The following is a 19,926-nucleotide window of genomic DNA, read 5'->3' as shown; positions in this document are numbered from 1 at the left end:
TCTCGGGGAAACATCCGACTTTAACGGTTCAATTACCCCTACGTTTGGCGACGTAGTTATTGGGTTCGATTATGGACTATACTCTTGCCCAATTCGGTGCTCGATATTCCTCCCAAGACTCAATGCTCATAAAACTCCATCCAATCAACTCAATCAATCACATCTACAAGTCTCATCACAACCTTGTCAACTCATCAACTCTATCATGATCAAATCTCTCTCAATCATACTATCCGATCAATCTCAATCATATCTTTCAAGGAAATTTAAATGCACATTTATAACAATATATAGACATAACCAATCATTTCCTCCATTCATTGAGAAATCCTTGAGACTCATCACAACTTCAAGACTTTAACCCGACACTTTATAATAGGCACATTTTTAAGAAGATAGTAACTTTTATTATAACCTACATCATTAAGAAGATCAATAAAATATATTTAACAACTCATCTTCATCAACTCATACTCACATCAAGGCCCATTTTAAGAACCTTTTAGCTCAACATAATCAACACATATAGAGTCAAATAAATAGGGTACAAAGCTCATACAAACATAACCATACCAAGAAAACTCCATTTTCATGGACATCTAACCCCAAAGCAAGAGTAGGGCACATGGGTGGACTCAACCCATGTTTTGGATAGCCTTACATACCTTAGTGAAGACTTGAAGAAAACCTTGTGGTTGGGTCTTCAATGGAGAACTCAAACCTTGAAGCTCTTGGAACTCTTCTTGTTGGAAATGGAGAAGAAGAAGAAGAAGAGAGAGAGAGAGAGAAGCTCTTACCGCTTTTAGAGAGAGAGTGAGGCTGTAAAAATGTGTTCCCAAAAGACCAAGGGTAATACATATATAATTTGGGACAATTCCCAAATTGCCCCTTCTCAAAGTTCTGAAAAATAGGCAAAATACACCTGGCGCGATAGTGGCGCGTCGCGCCATTGCAGCGCCAAGCCGATTATGCCTAAAACCTGCATACCTCGTAGTGGCGCGCCGCGCCAGAGACCAAACTACTGAGGCATGTTTCTGGCGCAATAGTGGCGCATCGCGCCCTTACAGCGCCAAAGCCAATATTTTCTAGGTTTTGGAAATTGGCTTGAAAAACCCTACACACCTTTTAGTGGCGCACCGCGCCAGAGCCCAAACTACTGAGGCATGTTTCTGGCGCGATAGTGGTGCATCGCGCCACTGCGGAACCAATGCCCAGTTTTCCAGCAATTACAACCCAGGCCGGAAACTTTGTTGTACTAGTTCAGCTTAGGATCGTCATATCTTTCGACTCCGAACTCTAAAATTTATATTCTTGGTGGCGTTGGAAAGAAGACTCGACGAACATTAATTTAATAGGTCATGGGCCACCCAGATCGTCATATATCAAAAGATAGGGTCGTTAGAAGTCAACCTCTCATACGAACTCCTCCTCAAACTTAGCCACGACGAATCTTTTTGGTCTTAGCTCGGCCCTAGGGGTCCTCAGTGACCCCACATCACCTCCAACACTCCTCAATTACTCGGGGACTCATCTTAAATCAAGCACACACTTCTAAATAATTGGGTTCGACCCTGCATGAATACAAAAAGGGTCTGAATCCTAGGGAAGAATTTTGAGGGGCGTTACACTCAATCTCTTGAATTGCCGGTCTAGAATTTCAACCGAAACCTCTTCATAGGTTAAATTCTCTTCAACATCCACTATCTCTAAAGAATCAATGGAACTAGGATCTCCCATACATTCCCTCAACATAGACACATGAAACACCGAATGCCCAGTTTTCCAGCAATTGCAACCCAGGCCGGAAACTCTGCTGTACTAGTTTATCTTAGGATCATCATATCTTTCGACTCCGAACTCCATAATTTACATTCATGGTGGCGTTGGAAAGAAGACTCGATGACCACTAAGTTAATAGGTCATGGTCCACCCAGATCGTTATATATCAAAATATAGGGTCGTTAGAAGTCAACCCCTCATGCGAACTCTTCCTTAAACTTAGCCACGATGAATCTTTTTTGTCTTAGCTCGGCCCTAGGGGTCCTCCGTGACCCCACATCACCTCCAACACTCTTCAATTACTCGGGGACTCATCTTAACTCAAGCACATACTTCTAAATAATTGGGTTCGACCCTGCACAAATATAAGTAGGGTCTGAATCCTAGGGAAGAATTTTGAGGGGCGTTACATTATCTCCCCCTTAGGATCATTCATCCTCGAATGACGAGCAACTAAGAATGGACTCGAGGCGCAAATAAAAATCAAGAATTCAGTCATTCAATCCATCAAATTCTTAAATAATTATCAATCAAGACTCAAAATGCACAAATGAATTCAAGACAAGGAAATGGATATTACCTTCAACATTCTCGTCGGTAGGCACGAATAGATGAGGATATCTAGATTTCATGGCTTCCTCTGCTTCCCATGTGGCTTCCTCAACAAATTGGTTCCTCCATAGGACTTTGATTGAGGCGACCTCTTTGTTCCTCAATTTGCGAATTTGGCGATCAAGAATTTGGACCAGAACCTCTTCATAGGATAAGCTATCCTTAACTCCAATACTATCAATGGAGACTACCAACGAAGGATTACCTAATCACTTCTTCAACATCGAAGCGTGGAACACCGGATGAATAGAGGCTAGCTCTGAGGGTAACTCCAACTCATAGGCAACACTCCCAATCCGCCTCAAAATCTGGTAAGGATCAATATATCGAGGACTGAGCTTCCCTTTCCTTCCAAATCTTATGACACCCTTCATGGGTGACACTTTCAAATACACCCAATCACTCACCTCAAACTCCAAGTCTCTCCTCCTCACATCGGTGTAAGATTTTTGGCGGCTTTGGGCTGTCTTTAGCCTATCTTGAATAATTCTCACTTTCTCCATGGCTTGGTAGACAAGGTCAGGCCCAATCAACTCAGCTTCACCAACGTCAAACCACCCAATAGGATATCTACACCTCCTCTCATACAAAGATTCATAAGGAGCCATTTGAATGCTTGCATAATAGCTATTGTTGTACGCAAACTCTATGAGAGGTAAGTGGTCATCCCAATTTCCCTTGAAGTCAAGCACGCATTCCCTCAACATATCTTCCAATGTTTGGATGGTGTGCTCGGCCTAGCCATCTGTTTGGGGATGGAAGGTCGTACTCTAGTTCACCTTCGAACCTAATCCCTTCTGAAAGGATTTCCAAAATTGGGAAGTGAATTGGTCTCCTCTGTCTGAGATGATAGACAAAGGAACCCCATGCAATCTGACAATCTCTTGAATGTACAGCTTTGCATAATCCTCTGCGGTGTCAGTAGTCTTAACCGCCAAGAAGTGAGCTGATTTCGTCATTCTATCCACAATCACCCAAATGGAATCATATTGCTTTCGGGACTTTGGCAAGCCTGTAATAAAGTCCATGTTGATCATCTCCCACTTCCATTATGGAATTTCTATATTTTGGGATAAACCATATGGCCTTTGATGCTCAACCTTCACCTGTTGGCAATTCGGGCACTTGGAAACAAATTCCACAATATCCCTCTTCATCCCACTCCACCAATAGATTTTCCTCAAGTCATGGTACATTTTTGTGGAGCCTAGATAAATAGAGTATCTGGAACTATGCTCTTCGGCCATAATCCTCTCTCCAACATCATCGACATCAGGTACACACAATCTACTTTGGTACCTCAAAACACCATCTCCCCCTTTGGTGAAGACAGTCACCCCTTGTTTGTGAACAACTTCTTTTAACCGGAGGAGGATGGGATCCTGATCTTGTTTCTCCTTTACCTCTGCTACAAGTGAGGATGTAGCCCCATCCCGAACCTTTACTCCACCTTCATTGTTCTCTTCGAGTCGAACTTCCAATCGGGCAAATTGATGTACCTCCTTCTCTAATTCCTTCCTCTCCTCCTCCACATGGGCAGTGCTACCCATAGACAACCTGCTAAGAGCATCAGCAACAACATTAGCTTTACCTGGATGGTAGAGGATGCTCATGTCGTAGTCCTTGAGTAGCTCAAGCCATCTTTTTTGCCTTAGGTTGATTTCCTTCTGGCTGAAGACATATTGTAAGATCTTGTGATCGGTGAATACGTCAACATGCACTCCATACAAGTAGTGGCGCCAAATTTTAAGCGCAAATACCACAGCTGCCAGCTCAAGGTCATGAGTTGGGTAGTTCCTCTCATTTACCTTAAGCTGTCTTGAAGCATAGGCTATCACCTTTCCCCTTTGCATCAACACACAACCCAAACCAATTCTGGATGCATCACAGTAGACCACAAAGCCCTCTGTTCTATCGGGCAATGGTAGAACAGGAGCAGTGGTTAGCTTGGCCTTCAATTTCTGGAAACTCTCCTCACAAGCATCGGACCATTGGAACTTAGCCTTCTTTTGAGTCAGCTTAGTCAATGGTGATGATATGGATGAGAATCCCTCTATAAACCTTCGATAATAGCCGGTCAAACCCAAGAAGCTTCTTATCTCTGCCGAGGATGTGGTTCTGGGCCAATTCTTCACCGCTTCAATCTTCTGAGCATTAACCTGAATACCATCTCCAGATACAATGTGGCCTAGGAAGGCCACTGATGCAAGCCAAAATTCACATTTGGAGAACTTTGCATACAATACCTGGTCCCTCAAAGTTTGTAAAATGACTCTAAGATGATAGGCATGCTCCTCTTCATTCTTGGAGTAGACCAGAATATCATCTATGAATACAATCACAAACATATCAAGATACGGTTTAAACACCTAGTTCATGAGATCCATGAAAGCTGCGGGGGCATTTGTCAACCCAAAGGACATTACCAAAAATTTGAAGTGGCCATAACGAGTCCGAAAAGCAGTCTTCAGAATATCATATTCCCTCACCTTCAACTGATGGTAGCCGGATCTTAAGTCTATCTTTGAGAAACACGTGGCACCTTGAAGTTGATCAAATAAGTCATCTATTCTGGGGAGAGGGTATTTGTTCTTTACGGTGACCTTATTCAGTTGCCTATAGTCAATACACATTCTAAGGGACCCATCCTTCTTTCACACAAATAGGACCGGAGCACCCCATGGTGAGACATTCGGCCTAATGAATCCCTTATCTAATAAGTCCTTCAACTGCTCCTTCAACTCACCTGGAGCCATTCTATAGGGAGGAATTGAGATAGGTTGGGTATCAGGAAGAACATCAATCCCAAAGTCGATCTCCCTATCAGGAGGGACTCCAGGCAGATCTTCAGGAAAAACATCCGGAAACTCATTGACAATTAGAACAGACTCAAGGGATGGAGACTCAATATTGTCATCTTTCACTCGGACAATGTGATAAACACACCCTTTTAAGATTAGCTTCCTGGCCCTAAGGTATGAAATAAACTTACCCTTAGGCATAACAGGACTACCCCTCCACTCTAGGACAGCTTCGTTCGAGAATTTGAGTTTGACAACCTGAGTTCTACAATCAATAGAGGCATAACAGACATAGAGCCAGTCCATGCAAAGGATCACATCAAAATCAACCATGTCCAACTCAACTAGGTCGGCCAAGGTGTCCCTGTGATGGATTGACATACTGCAACCCCTATAAACTCTTTCAGCTAAGACAGAATCACCGATAGGAGTAGCTACGCAAAAGGGCTCACAAAGATATTCAGGAACTTTATTGAACTTACTAGCCACATAAGGATTCACAAAGGATAGGGTGGCACCTGGATCCATCAATACATAACAATCAAGAGAAGAGACTCGAATTATACCCGTCACGACGTTTGGAGAGTTCTCTTGATCTTGGCGACTACCCATGGCATATAAACAGTTTGTACCTTCCTTCGTGCCTGAAGTAGTGCCCCTCTGATCACCCCTAGCCGGTGGTGTAGTAGTAGGGAACTAGGCCCTGTCTCCCCATGCTAGACACTCTCTCTAAAAATGGTTTATTTGGACGCATTTATAACAACTGGCCCTCCCCGCTCTGCACTCTCCCAAGTGGAGCTTACCACACTTGACGCATGGTGGCTTCCCTTGCGAACCTTGACCTACGCTATCTTGTGATTGAGAACCCTGGGGTCTGAAATTCTAGCGACTCTGACCCTGCCGATCGTACCTGTTCTGCGGCATAGGTGCACTGGCGGTAGATGAGGCATAGTTGGAAGGCCTCTTCTGGAAGAAGGACCTGTTGCCCTTGTTTTGCCTCTGCTCACTCTCATGGCCCGCTGATTTTACCTTCTTGCTCAGGTGCTCTTCTCTGTCTCTTCTTTTCTCATCCTCTACCTGTTGAGTATACACCATTAACCTGGAAATATCCATATTTGAGATCAATAATGCTTCTTTGTACTCCTTCTTCACATGCCTCCCTAATCCGGAGACGAACTTCCTCATCTTTGACCTCATATCTGGGATCATTTCTGGAGCATACCTGGACAGCTGGATGAACTTCAGGCCATACTCCTTAACTGTCGTACCTTCTTGTTTCATATTTACAAACTCCTCCACCTTCGCTTCCCTCAATTCTCGGGGAAAGAAGTGGTCAAGAAAAGCTCCTTCAAATTCATCCCACATAGTAGGTTCAGCATCCCCACCCCTGCCTTGCTCCCATTGGTTATACCAGATGTTGGCTACATCCTTGAGTTGATAAGACACCAACTCAACCCTCTCAACCTCCGTAGCATGCATAGCTTTCAGAATTTTCCATATCTCATCAATAAAGTTTTGGGGGTCTTCATCAACCTTAGAACCTGTGAATGCTGGCAGATTCATCCTTAGGAAGTCTCTAATTCTAGTGGCAGCAGACGGCTCTTGGGAATTAGAGCTAAGAGTCGGCGAACTCTGGTTACCATTTTGGGCAACCATTAGTTGCGTGAGTATTGCAATTGCCCTTCGAAATTCTGCCTCTGATGTGGTTGCAGGCAGAGTAGCAGGCACTTGGGGCGCCTCCGCATACCTCGCAGGTTGGCCTCTAGCCCTTGCCGGGCGTACCTCAGACTGAGGCATCTCTGCATTTTCGGCATTTTTCTGGTTGGCAGTATGTTTTGGAGGCATTATCTGTAACGCATAAACGCACGAATTAGAAGGGAAGTTTCATAGAGTTTAACTCTATCGCACGAAGTCAGAGTATGAAAGCAACCCAACATGAATACAATGACCTTGAAATGCATCAAACATGAGATCTTTAAACTTAAACATAAAACATAACTTTAAAATTCAACTTCAAGAACATACATGCATATGAAGACTTAGGAAAATTGAAATATAAGAGTCTTAAACACTTGAGCATGGATAACTTAGTGCCTTAGGCTTGAGTAGAGTGAAAAAGATGAGGGTAACGTTTCATCATATCCATTTTCGCTTCCCATGTAGTACTCTTCACTTGTTGATTTATCTAAAGTACTTTAATGGATGCGACTTCCTTATTCCTCAATGTCACACCCCGGGAGGGTACCCTAGATGTGACCGGCACTTGAAAGCCATTTCTGACCTCCAAGCGAACCACCTAACTGGATCATTCCGTCATTCGGTCCGATACGCTCAAAGGAAGGCTCAATTATAACATGCTATTTACAATATGGGGGCCGAAGGCCAAACATGTTTAACTCAACAAAATAAATATAATAGGACTCCCCAAAATAACAGTCCAAACTCCCGACACTCTAGTCTATGAAGCCTTTATTAAAGTCTAGAAGGTGCCAATGACAAGCCCTTGGCTACCACAATCAAAATAAAGGAGACAACATGAAGCTATATAGGGAGCTCAAGATCCTCCGAAAGCTAGGAGGACTAACCATGTAGCTGGAATTGCATAGATAATCAATGGTGCGCTGGTTGATGATCTCTGGTACCTGTCTCTGCATCATGAAATGATACAGGCCAAATGGCATTAGTACATGGAATGTACGAGTATGTAAAATGGCCGAATACAACGAACATCAAGGAAGAATCAGTCAACTCAGAATCTCAACTCATATACATGTATATACAGGACAACTCACTCAAATGTTCTAAGTCTAAACGAGAATATGATTTAGACGGGACCAATCACATATCATTCAACTCAGTCTGACTCAGAGTACTATCAAGACCTATTTAGGAGTTTCTCTTAACCGATAACCATTACTTATGATCCAGTGAAAGTACAACAAATCGAAGTTGTTGCCGCTGTTCATACTTTGCCAGAGAATGAACGAATCAACCAATCATGGTTCCAATCCAACCAAGTCCTATAATGTCAGCACAAACATCTCGGGGAAACATCCGACTTTAACGGTTCAATTACCCCTACGTTTGGCGACGTAGTTATTGGGTTCGATTATGGACTATACTCTTGCCCAATTCGGTGCTCGATATTCCTCCCAAGACTCAATGCTCATAAAACTCCATCCAATCAACTCAATCAATCACATCTACAAGTCTCATCACAACCTTGTCAACTCATCAACTCTATCATGATCAAATCTCTCTCAATCATACTATCCGATCAATCTCAATCATATCTTTCAAGGAAATTTAAATGCACATTTATAACAATATATAGACATAACCAATCATTTCCTCCATTCATTGAGAAATCCTTGAGACTCATCACAACTTCAAGACTTTAACCCGACACTTTATAATAGGCACATTTTTAAGAAGATAGTAACTTTTATTATAACCTACATCATTAAGAAGATCAATAAAATATATTTAACAACTCATCTTCATCAACTCATACTCACATCAAGGCCCATTTTAAGAACCTTTTAGCTCAACATAATCAACACATATAGAGTCAAATAAATAGGGTACAAAGCTCATACAAACATAACCATACCAAGAAAACTCCATTTTCATGGACATCTAACCCCAAAGCAAGAGTAGGGCACATGGGTGGACTCAACCCATGTTTTGGATAGCCTTACATACCTTAGTGAAGACTTGAAGAAAACCTTGTGGTTGGGTCTTCAATGGAGAACTCAAACCTTGAAGCTCTTGGAACTCTTCTTGTTGGAAATGGAGAAGAAGAAGAAGAAGAGAAAGAGAGAGAGAAGCTCTTACCGCTTTTAGAGAGAGAGTGAGGCTGTAAAAATGTGTTCTCAAAAGACCAAGGGTAATACATATATAATTTGGGACAATTCCCAAATTGCCCCTTCTCAAAGTTCTGAAAAATAGGCAAAATACACCTGGCGCGATAGTGGCGCGTCGCGCCATTGCAGCGCCAAGCCGATTATGCCTAAAACCTGCATACCTCGTAGTGGCGCGCCGCGCCAGAGACCAAACTACTGAGGCATGTTTCTGGCGCAATAGTGGCGCATCGCGCCCTTACAGCGCCAAAGCCAATATTTTCTAGGTTTTGGAAATTGGCTTGAAAAACCCTACACACCTTTTAGTGGCGCACCGCGCCAGAGCCCAAACTACTGAGGCATGTTTCTGGCGCGATAGTGGCGCGTCGCGCCACTGCGGAACCAATGCCCAGTTTTCCAGCAATTACAACCCAGGCCGAAAACTCTGTTGTACTAGTTCAGCTTAGGATCGTCATATCTTTCGACTCCGAACTCTAAAATTTATATTCTTGGTGGCGTTGGAAAGAAGACTCGACGAACATTAATTTAATAGGTCATGGGCCACCCAGATCATCATATATCAAAAGATAGGGTCGTTAGAAGTCAACCTCTCATACGAACTCCTCCTCAAACTTAGCCACGACGAATCTTTTTGGTCTTAGCTCGGCCCTAGGGGTCCTCAGTGACCCCACATCACCTCCAACACTCCTCAATTACTCGGGGACTCATCTTAAATCAAGCACACACTTCTAAATAATTGGGTTCGACCCTGCATGAATACAAAAAGGGTCTGAATCCTAGGGAAGAATTTTGAGGGGCGTTACACTCAATCTCTTGAATTGCCGGTCTAGAATTTCAACCGAAACCTCTTCATAGGTTAAATTCTCTTCAACATCCACTATCTCTAAAGAATCAATGGAACTAGGATCTCCCATACATTCCCTCAACATAGACACATGAAACACCGAATAAATGGAGGCTAACTCCAATGACAAATCAAATTCATAGGTCACCTTACCAAAAAGCCTTAGGACCATATACCTCTATAGAAAGATTTATCCCAAGAGTACTACCCCTCACTACCATATTCCACAAACCTCAAGACCTAGTTACGAAACATCCAATGCATCGTACACTCACCCACATACTATTAATACCAGATTCAAACCTACTCCTATAACCATTATAATACACTCATTTGAAACCCTTAACGAGGAGTCATCAATAGCCTACTATCATCACTCATATACCTATAACCACATATTCAAGTCTACCATTTAACCACTTTATGGCTCCCTTGGAATCAAAATCACTCAAGAATTCTTATGTTTACCTTAGCATCTCTACACCCACATTTGCACTAATTCCTACTAAAGGACACATCTATATACTCTGACCTATCTATTGCACCTTACAAGATTCCATCTAGCTCTTCCTCCATGTCAATAACCTTAAATGGAATAAGTATTCTAGAATTATCACAATATGGAATAGCCACTCTCTATCTATCTATCATGACGCATCTACTATCATTAACATTGGAAAACACAACCAACCTTGGTAAATAAGTACATCTCCCCCCTTGGGAACAGATTTCTACCTTTTTATCTCCCACCATTTCCTTCAACTCTACCATTGATGAGTCAAGGTCTTGTTTCGACTTAACATTCACCACCAAAGATGATTTGGACCCATCTTGCACCACCATCATCGGAACCACTCTAAAGAAGTACTTTCGGAGTTGACATCCCTAATCCTCACCATATGATAAATGTAATCCTTAGTAATTGATTTCCCAGGCTTTAAGATAAGAAATAAATCTACCAGTAACTGTCAAATCATGACCCTTCCATTCAAGAATAGGCTCACTTGGGAATTGAAACTTGAGTCTACAAGTTCTATAATCTATAGAAACATATGATGCATGAAACCAATTCATCCAAAAATAACATCAAAATCAAAAACCTTTAACTTACCAGCCACAACATCGGGCGAATCATTTAACTCCTGGTGAGTTTAAAGGGCACAAAATCTGTCTTGGCACTAACCGTCACCCGAAGTAGTAGCATTTTGATCCAGATAACCTATAATCTGAGCCAGAGTCCGAGTTCTAGTACTACTCCAACACTCTCTTGCATAATGACCCAATTTTCCACACCTATAGCAAATATTTAACCCCAATAAGCACTCTTCCCTATGGTTTTTCCCATACTTGGAACACTTTGGAATAGTAGATACACTAAAACCACCATTGGGTTTGAATTAAGAAGTCCCACCTTCGCATTGAGCCCTCTTGGAATCCCTCTATTTCTTAGAAGCAACCGGACAATCCCTCATCTTATGCCCTATATCACCACACTTGGATCAGCCCTCCTTATTGGCCATGCATTCTCTTTAGTGAGTCCTACTACACCTCTTGCAAGGGAGAAAGAGACGTTCTTCCTTATTAGGCCTAGACACTGAGGCATTAGCAAAAGATGAACCACTATCGGTCCACTCCTTTCAGAAGTCCCTAGATTTCTCCCTTATGACATTCCTTTTGTTCACCTATTTCCTTTTCTTACTACCCGCATTCGTAGGATTCACCTTTTATTGATTCAATTGAGCAGTCGTAGCTCGAGCCAATAACATAATAGCATCACAAAATTCTGCATTAGTCACTTGTTTATCTAGAGGATCATTCGGGACTTGTTCCTCATTAGCATCAACCCCTCCTTGAATTGGAGCCTTGAGAATCGGAGAAACTTGGTCCTTGATAGCATCCATTGCTCTAGGTAAAGGTACTCTTCTTCGAGATATTATCTAGGGAACACGAAATGAGTTGTTAGATAAGGTAATTCATAGGAAAATTCTAAGGCATGACATGAATCATGAAAGTTGGGAAACTTTCCTAAATGCCTCATAGTCTCCTATTCATAATTATAGCACACTTCACAACCATGAATAAGACCCTATTTAACGCGGTATGTTAGACTCCGAGGACTATTTCAAAATTTTGTGCTATGATACCAAGTTTATCACGACCCAAACATAGGAACTAGACGTGACCCAGCGAATAAAGTACCTGAATGCACCTCACCCAAGCCTCTTCATGTTCGCTAAGAATTTCATCGGTAATGAAAAACAAAAGCAGAAATAAAAAGGGAAAATAGGACTAAGGAAAATATCATAGAACAAGAGTCATTAACTATTTCAAAAATTATCCATTTGTGTCCAAACATACCTCTACTAATAGACTCGGTGGAGGCTAAGACATGTCTCTAGCTCCCCCTCAAAATAAGTGTCAAAAATGCCTTAATAGAAGTCTTATTGTTCTACATAACATAAGCTAGAATAAAAAAGGATGTTGTTCCCGAAATATGGGAACTCACCATAAGCAATCTTCAAACGAATCTGAGCTAGCCACGCGGAGGAAGTCAATGAGGAACACCGGTCCCTATATGGTGATATCATATAGGCAAAAATATACGTTAGTACTTTGAATGTACTAAGTATGTGAGCAATGCATGACATTAAAGAATCAATAGGACATTAGCATAATATGAAACATAATATAATGCATGCATAATCAATCATGTACATAATATTTCAACCCTTTATTTGTAGGAAGATGACCATAACCGACATTTAAGACCATGCGAGCTGTTACATAGAATCCAACATATTCTCCTACGTTGGCATGGGGTGACTACTTCCTAGGTAGAACTCCCATCAACTTTAAACATTCTTTAATTTTAACTTTAACATTTGATGGTTATAAAGGCCTAGCCAACAAGGGATCCAATGGTGGAACATAGTTAATGCAATATGAGACTTTACTTAAGAACCCCTTCAGTCGAGTTTCTATCTACATGCTACATTCGTTGCTAGGTCAAATCCCACAAAATAATGTTTAAACATCCATATAGCATAAGCATTAAATAACTTTAGCATTAAACCATCAAATGGTGGAATAGCTCATTAAAACCTTTGATTTATAATATCATCATGGCTACCATACCCTATTTACCATCCTACTAATCTACCTTGATTTATAAGAAAATTAGGTCTACAATCAGTGATGGTATTCCAGATACCATGCTAATCGGACCTACCTTTTGGAAAAAAATCTTCAAAAGCATTGACGGCATATAGGGATGTTATTCATGTCATATCATAATCTTAAATATTTTATTTGATTCAATATGAGAATTGTCCTTTCACATTTGTCTAAGAAGCCCTTTCATCAATCAATCACTTCATAAAGTCTCCCCTTCATAAGCATTTACTTCATAACATTCATTGGAGTCAAACTTTATTTCAACTTTACTTTATCATAGAAAACTAGGTGGGTTCATTTGTCAAAAACTTTTCAATGCCTTTAAAGACTTCTTGCATGCATAGGAGTGATGTAAAATGCATAAAATACATATTTGTAAAGCAACCCACCATATATGTCTTAAAATTCTTTTCAAACCTTCATATAGGCATTTTATTAACATCATAACTTCATGAAATCAAGAGTCAATTTACATTAATATATGTAAGAAAACTTCAAATATATCATAATCTATACATTTAAAGTCATCATGTAAAAGCCCATAAGATTTCATCATTTAAAATTGGAAAGCTAGTTTGACAAAACATTTGGGCTCCGTGGGTGGAAGGACCCATGAATGAAAACTCACATACCTTGAGGAGTCAATTCTATAATACAAAACTTGAAAAGAAATGGAGTCTTGATCTTCTTGAAGTGAAACCCTAGAACCATTCTTGGAGATGGAGGAAGAAAGTTTGAGAGGAACTTGAGAAGAAAGTTTTATAATTTTGAGTGAGATTAAATGAGTGTAGAAAGGCTTTAATTCTTTTATATAGGTGAATTCAGCCCTCAAAACGACACCACTTTGTGTTAAAACACAGGAAAAGATTAAAATCTCCTTTTTAAAACTAGCTTAAACTGGACTTCACGGGAGACCTTCACAGCCTGTTAGGCCCACCACGGACCGTGTTGGGGTCCCATGGTAAAATACTTGGGAAAATATTTTGGAACGTGTTTCAGAGAAGTCTCTGAACCTTTTTCACGGGTGGCTACTACAGACCGTACTGAGGTTCACGGAAGACCTCCACGGGTCGTGGTGCTCACCAATAATCCCAGGGCTTAAATTAGTTAAAAACGTTGTTTTCACAAACGGACACTACGGACCGTACTGAATTTCATGGAAGGCCACCACGGGTCTTGGTTTTCTCCTGGCTGAGTAGCTTCACTAAAATGGCCATAACATTTTACTTTGAACTCCAAATTAGGCAAACTTAGTGGCGTTACAAAGAGGATTCAAAGACCTTAAATTTGATAGGTTGTGGGTCAATATTCAAGGAGATATGATTGCTTGAATTTGACATGTGTGAAATCTTACATTGAAACTCAATCGGTAAGGGAGATTTCAACTTACTTTGTGCCAAAGGATTCTTGGGACCTTAAAACATCTCCAAATTTATTCCCACACTAAAGAATTAACATTAAAACCCCTAATATAAAATGAATGGATCCCTGGATGGACCATCTTCACGGTCCGTGAAAAGGTCCTCGGGCTGTGGGGTTGTCCGTAATGATTGCCTTAGTCAAGATTCGTGAAGGAATCTTTTACGGAAGTGGAACATGGTCCTTTCTAGACTCGACGGGACATAGTGGTCCTTGTGAATCTGACCCGCTTCATGGTTTTGAGTGTTGGCTCCCACGGGCCACTTGATGATCCATGATCATGACTACGGGGTCGTGAAAGGTGGCTGTGGTACAGGTCCTGCAGGAGGCCTGCAGAGTGGCCACCACGGGGACACACCACAGTCGTGGAGGCTTCCACAATCCATGGTGGTCGTCCGTGGACCTTGCCTAGGGAAATTTGCTGAGGATCTTGGGAAGGGGTCACCAAGGAGGGCTTCACGGTTCATGGTTCTCACCACGGTCCATGGTCGTCCATCATGGTTTGTCCTCTGCAAGTCTAAGCCTATGAGTCTCTATTATAGTTGCTTACCACAATCTATGATGATTACCACAGCCCGTGATGTCTTCCGTGGTTAGCTCCTTGTGCCAGTTTTCTGCACTTTCTGAAAATTCATCCTTTGTTTCTTGGTTTGAGACCTTCCATATTTCCAGGGTCTTCCATACAGCCCATATTTTTACCCCCAAATAAATTTATACATGATCACAACTATTTAGAACTAACATACCTCAACTCAATGGTTCCTTCTTAGGTCTTTAATCCATGGCTCATCCACCACTAACCTTATTAATACATGTAAATGCCGATATCATTAGTCCTTTCATAAAACCATCCACACACACATACTTAGCCCTCTTAGGGTACCCAATCCATTCATACATGTGATGGAATGCGACACCTGATGCAAGAATATATCAGAATGTGACACCCGATCCAAATACGTATTGGAACATGACACCCAACCCAATTATGCAAACCAACCACAACTATCAACAATAGACCACTTTATATCACAAAAATAGATTCATCACAAAACAAGCCATCAATTAATCATTGCATCAAGTCTGACCTATTTCCCTTAATTGTATGCACCTATACATATCATAAAACAATTTAAAAAGTATATGAAACACATGAGGGAAACAAAACCATCACATATACTACCAAACCTTTAAGGTTTATCATCAATATCTACTTAATTTTATATTCCTGTACACAATACTATGCCCTCTATAAAATAACCTTTTGTATGCAATAATATATCAACAATTACACTTCCCCAATCATTACAACACCTTTTTACCCAGGTCTCTACCCGTGATCCATGACCACAGCTTAGTTATACGATTTCTTATTAAATTTCCTTCCATACTACGCAATATGTATACTCACAAAAGAGAAGCCTAGACTAACTGGATGCCAGGCAACCGTGGAGAAATAATATTGCTGAAATCCTTGGTTTCATATGTTCTATGGGCAAGACCTGATTGAATTCGACCGGTTGAAAGCCTTCCAATGCTGAGATTCCCTCCCCTCTTCTTCCCAAGTCAAGAGAAGCCCTTTGAAGGGTTTTTATAGTAACCCTCGCCTCAAATTTTCCCTTGGAAGAAGTGGGAGAAATAAGAAAATCGCGATTTAAGTTTCTGACCCATGTCCTCCCGCTCTGGTGGACACATTCCCGCTCTGGCGGGATGGTAGGACCCAGTTGAGTAAAATTCTTGTGTTTGCTCCTAATCTTTTCTAACAACGATTTGGGTAGTTACATCCCAAAACAAACTTTATAAAAAATAAGAAGAAAAAGCTATAGCAAAAAAAAAAACTTGGGGTCTTGAAGAGGTATATTGTTTTTGTCTTAGATAAATTATGAAAAAATTTAGTGGAGGTAGATTTTTATTTCATCCAATAAGATAATGACACATGATAAATACTCTTAAATAATAAAAAATAAAAAGAGGGTTGTTAGTTTCAAGGGTTAAAGTTAGCCAAAAAGATGGATGGAAGGGTATTTTTAGACCAAAAAGATGAGTAGAAGGATATTTTTAGGCCAAAAAGTGGATGAAGGGTATTTTTAAATATTTTTCTATAGTTCGGAGTTATTTTTGGCCCTTTTTTATTTGTATAAAAAAAATTAGAGTTTTGAATTATTATGAAAATCTGCTCATTTATTTCAATATTGTACATCATTAACTATATACTCAATTAGTATTTTTTTTACTTTTATTTTTTGCCAAAAATAAATATTAATTTTTCATAAAAAAATTGTCACATGGATTTAAAAAAATCATGAATTTTAAAAAAGTAAAAAGAGAAGACAAAAGTTGGTGATGGTGAAATATGCATTTTAAAAAGTCTATTAGGATAAAGGGGACAGAATGATTGGGGAGTTTGATTTTTAAAGCAAAATTGGTGGTACAAATGATTTTCAACTATTTCAAAATTGTGGGACTTAACGGTATTGTCACAGATTTGGAAAATGCTTCATGTTTCTAGTTTCTAAAAATTAAACGGCTTGCAATTTTGATTTTTCTACAATGAAATGTGGTTTTTATGTAAATAAACTTCAAAGTTACTTAGTAAGTACAATGAGTATTTTTTGCTCTAAGTTTTTTTGATACGATAAAGGCCTATGTCTCTCGACTCGATAAAATCAAGTGGTGTCATAGCTAGCAGTTAAACACACTCATGCAATTTCTTTATACAACTTTTGAATTCTTTGATGGAAAGATTTTGTGCATTGGCGAAGCTTATATAAGGTTCTTGTGAATGATTCTCAATCCTCATACAAAAAAAGATTTGGTAAAATTGAAAGAAGAAAATTTGATTTGGGCTGACTAAAATTACTATCCATGCATTTTCAAAATCATTCATTATGAAAAGAATGAGCCAATGACTTAAGGAAAGAAGAATGCCTTAATATAAAAAGAAAAAAAAGCTGTTTATTTAATCTCTAAATTTGATTATGAATTTGAGATGAATCATTGAGGGAGTTTTCTTTCATGGTAATTGAAGAAAATCTCCGGCAAGATACTAATTTTCAAGCATCTCGTGACTCATTAATTGGAAAACTACTATGTAGGTAAAATTTGCCTATAAAAAGGCATTAAATCTGTGAAATGGAAAAACCAACAGATATATTGAATTCTCTAAATTCTCTCTCTTTTTCTTACTATTTCTCATTCTTATTAATCTGCTAAGTTTAGTTTGTTTTATAACACGTTGTCAGCACGAGCCTCCATCACTTTGAGCTATTTTAAGAAGGTAGCAAAAGGATAAGAATTTTATTTTTTTTAAATGTTGACATCTCTAAACTTGAATTTGTTATTCTTGATATATCTGAAAAAGGCTACTCATCATGGCCACTAGATACTGAAATACACCTAGATTCGATGTATTTGACAGACACCATCAAAGATGACAATAAGGCATCTAGTCAAAACCGTGCTAAAGCCATGATATTTCTCCTTCACTATCTCGATGAGGGGTTAAAATTATCGTACCTCATAAGACCTCCTTAAACTGTGAAAGAATTTAAAAGAAAGATATGACCACCTGAAGTTGGTCATCATTCCACATGCACATCATGATTGGCTCAATTTGAGATTAATGGATTTTAAAAATATAACTGTATATAATTTTGCCTTGTTTAGAATTATAGCACAGTTAAATTTATGCGGAGAAGAAATCACAGAGCAAGACAAACTTGAAAAACCATACTCTACATTTTCACTCGCGAATATGCTCCTGCAGCAGCAATATCGCGAAAAGGGTTTTAAAAAATTTCTGAATTACTTTCTCACCTTCTTATTGATGAATGTCATAACGAACTGTTAATGAAAAATTATTATAGTCGGTCTGTTGGTTCTTTGCCACTCCCTGAAGTGAATCAGGCAAACTATAACCAACGAGAAAGAGGCCATGACCCTAGTCGTGATTATGGTCGTGGTCGTGGTCAAAGAAGAAATTATAATTATGATGCTCGGCTGGAACTGAAAAATGATCAGCAATATAAAAAGAAGATTGAAAAGCAAGAATTTGTACCAAAGAAAAATTTAGAAAGTATATGTCCTAGAAATGGAGGTATGGAGAACTGGTCACGGATCTGTCAGTCATCAAAACGTCTGGTTCAGCTATATCAGGCATCCTTGAACAGGGAAGAAAATAATCTAGAGACAAACTTTATCTCTGAGATAATATTGAGCCTACGCATCTGGATGTAGCTGATTTCTTCAATTTCTCAGAAAAGAAATATAAATATTGATAACCCTGATAATATTTAAATAATTTTCTTTTTATTTGTCTGTACTAAATAATATGTTTATATATTTCTAATTCATTTAAATAAATAAATTTGTATAATGAACTATGTTTAAATTATAACGTTTACCTTATTTTGTTTTGAAGAAAAATATGGATATGACTCAATTTTTTTTGGATCAATAATCAATCACGATGATATTTATGTAATTGATAGTGGAACGACTCATGCCATTTTTAAAGACGGAAAATATTTTTTCTACTTGCTCAGAAGAAAAGAAAATGTCACTATAATTTCTGGTAATTCAAAAATAATTGAAGGTTATGGAAGAGCTACTATATTTCCGCCTAAGGGGACAAAAATTATTATAGAAGATGCACTATTCTCTTTTAAATCCTCAAGAAACTTATTAAGTTTTAAGGATATCCGGAAAAATGGATATCATGTTGAGACACTAAATAAAATGAATATGGAATACCTTGGTATAACCAATAGTGTAAGAGGTCCAAAAGACGATTGAATATCTAAAGAAAGAATTTGAGATGAAAGATATTGAAAAGAAAAATTTTTGTTTAGGTCTGCAAATTGAACATTTAGCAGATGGGGCCTTTGTCCACCAATCTGTCTACTCTAAAAAAATCTTAAAATGATTTTACATGGACAAAGTACATCCATTAAGTACTCCAATGATTTTTCCATCACTTGAAGTGGAAAGAGATTCATTTCGACCTCCAGAAGAGAATAAAGAACTTCTTGGTCCTGAAGTACCATATCTCAGTGCTATTGGTGCACCTATGTATCTTGTTAACGCAACGAAGCCTGATATAACATTTTCTGTTAATTTGCTGGCAAGGTATAGTTCATCCACAATGCGAAGATATTGGAACGGTATCAAACATATTTTGCGATACCTAAAAGGTACCATTGATATGGGTTTGTTTTATACTAAAAAAAGTTGTGCAGACCTTATTATTATGCAGATGCAGGTTATTTATCAGACCCACATAAAGCTCGATCTCAAATAGTCTATCTATTTACACACGGAGGAACTGCTATATCATGGTGATCTACAAAATAATCTATTGTTGCTACTTCTTCAAATCATACTGAAATAATAGCAATTCATGAAACAAGTAGAGAATATGTGTGGTTAAGATCAA

This window comes from Solanum dulcamara, chromosome 4 (genome assembly GCF_947179165.1).
Source record: "Solanum dulcamara chromosome 4, daSolDulc1.2, whole genome shotgun sequence".
NCBI classification, from domain to species: domain Eukaryota; kingdom Viridiplantae; phylum Streptophyta; class Magnoliopsida; order Solanales; family Solanaceae; genus Solanum; species Solanum dulcamara.
Note: the sequence above shows the minus strand (reverse complement) of the source record.